At 46.6% G+C, this 2,500-nt stretch overlaps 1 pseudogene across 1 annotated transcript in view; it reads right to left on the bottom strand.

The window, feature by feature from the left end:
- Window positions 1–2,256: 2,256 nt before the first annotated feature.
- LOC308175958 (transcription cofactor vestigial-like protein 2) overlaps window positions 2,257–2,500 on the bottom strand; it is a 6,700-nt pseudogene continuing 6,456 nt past the window's right edge. Inside the window, exon 4 of the transcript in view lies at window positions 2,257–2,300. The product of the transcript in view is annotated as a transcription cofactor vestigial-like protein 2 (transcript). The remainder of the gene's footprint in view (window positions 2,301–2,500) is intronic.

Below are 2,500 nucleotides of genomic sequence, written 5' to 3'. Positions count from 1 at the left end.
AAATATACCAAACTAACCAACCATACCAAACCAACCAACCCTATACGTTGATGACAACCTCTAGTCTAGATGTTGAGTTATTAATACTCTATATATAAGCTGTATTCTCAGACAGACTTGAAACATAAACATTCCCATGTTTACAGGCTGTGGTATAATTATCTATGTAAGTTAGTTGTGTCCAGAGTGCATCGAAGTCCCGGTGAAACTCTAAGACTAATTTGATTACCCTCTATGTGTTTCCCAAGCTTACAGGCAATCAGAGACTTGGCCTCTCCCAACTGGGTCAAGCGTAATGGTAGTCTAATTTAGCGCAGACCACAGATGCTGGCATCGCCCGGTTACACCATTTGATTATCAGATCAATAACGCAGCGACACTTGTGCATAACTGGGATGTTTGGAGTGTCCTGTGACACATAGCTGACATTCACCGCCCCTTCCCACTTTACAGGTGACAAAGTGTGAAACAGGAGTGGAATTCCTTTCGGAGGCCTTTCAGTGGAACCAGAACCGGAATGCCAAACTCTAAATTCCGTTTTAGAATTCAGTTTCAGTCTACACCACACGGAAGAACGTCCTCCATGTCAACAACTCCAATATGAATTTAAGTATCTGGAGCTACTGTGGGAAACATGTTCCGCTAGTATATTTTTCTGTCAAGTCTACCGCTAAGTTTTCCAGTGACAAGTGACATGTATTTTACCATAAAAATATTTATTGACAATTGTATTCTTTCTCAACAAAGAACACCCTGAAGAACATCCCAGAACAATTCTAAGGTCCAAAATCAAAACGTCTAAAAATCACAAACATATAAACAAACAACAAACTAAAACATCAGTGGAACACATTTGAATTATAAAAGTTTATGTGAATCAATATTTAAATCTATATCTGAACAGAAAGGTTATTGTTTTGGGGTTGATCAGCTTGATCTGCGTACCATATGTAAAGGTTCATTGATATGTTTTTCCACAAACTGAAAAAGATGTGTTCATAAATCAACAAAACTGTTCAAATACTGGTCATCTCCGTGCCCCTCACACCTCAAACAACCACAGTATTTCCAGAGACACTGGCCCAAAAAATGCACATTGAAAAAACACAAATAAATAAGAAACTTATTTTTGGAAAGAAACAAAGAAAAACAGCATATCGATTCCAGTCACAATCCATCCACAGGCAGTCCTCTAGGATCCCCCACAGCAAGTCCTATGAATCCCCCACAGCCAGGATCCCTGCATGTCCCTTTGTGGAGTGAATGACCAGTGAGCGGCTGCATTCCCAACAGATAAGAGAGAGAGAGAGAGAGAGAGAGAGAGAGAGAGAGAGAGAGAGAGAGAGAGAGAGAGAGAGAGAGAGAGAGAGAGAGAGAGACTGTGAAGCCGGGGTGAACATGGATGAAACTGTGAATTTTCTGGTTCTATTAGCTTGACGCTGGAAGCTTTCCCCCTTTTCCCCATGTCCAAACGGCCTCTGTTTCAGCGTTATCTGTGCTTGGCTGAGAGGCACGTCACGTGTCCGCTGACCGCCGGGCCAACAGACACACACTGTCCGTCCTACCAGAGCAAAAGCAGGCTGCTGTGGACCAGGTTGTGCCAGGGGCCTCGGTGGTGCTCCCTCCCCACAGAGCTCGGCTCAGCTCGGCTCGGCATGGCTCGGCATGGCTCAGTTCAGCACAGCGCAGTGGTGTGTATAGATAGGGGATGACAGGGGAGAAGGCCGTCACCAACCCAACAGGACAGAGCAGAGAGGACACTAGGGTCTCCAAGGCTGTATCTGTTCCTCCTCTCTTTCCTTTTTCTATCCTCTATACTCCCCCTCTCTCTCTCTCTCTCTCTCTCTCTCTCTCTATCCTCCCTCTCTCTCTATCCTCTATCCTCCCTCTCTCTCTCACTATCCTCTCTCTCTCTCTTTCTATCCTCTCTCTCGCACTCCTCCTTCTCTCTTGCTATCCTCTATCTCTCTCTCCCTTCTCTCTCTCCCTTCTCTCTCTCTCTCTATCCTCTCTCTCTCCTCCTTCTCTGTCTGCTCACCATGTGCAGATCCAGTCTTTTATCTCCATGGTGCACACACACACTCCGACCTGGAACGCAACTCGACTGGCACTGGGGTCCGGGGGGGAAGGGAGGGGGGATCGTGGGCGGGGGAGGGGGAGGGGGAGTGGAGGGTTGGAGGGGATAAAGAGGCAAGGCAGGCGCTTCAATGGGACAGGTCCAGGGCGTTAATTGGATCCGGTAAGGGCTGGTCATTATTAAAACCAGTACAGCTCCTTCCCCTTCTTGTGGTGCTGGAGGCCTGCGATGGAGAGAACGAAACAGAGGCACAATAGAGGACAACAATGAGGACAGGTTGTCATGGCTGCTAGCAAGGCCAAGTATTCTAATTTGGTAGAAGCAAAGACCACTGATGATGATGTTCTCTGTCTGTGTGTGTGTGTGTGTGTGTGTGTGTGTGTGTGTGTGTGTGTGTGTGTGTGTGTGTAAGTGTGAGTGTGA

The sequence above is a fragment of the Nansenia antarctica genome, assembly GCF_963989245.1.
Source record: "Nansenia antarctica genome assembly, chromosome: 1".
Lineage (NCBI taxonomy): Eukaryota > Metazoa > Chordata > Actinopteri > Argentiniformes > Microstomatidae > Nansenia > Nansenia antarctica.
The sequence above is the reverse complement of the archived record's forward strand: the minus strand, read 5'-3'. Positions and strand labels throughout refer to the sequence as shown.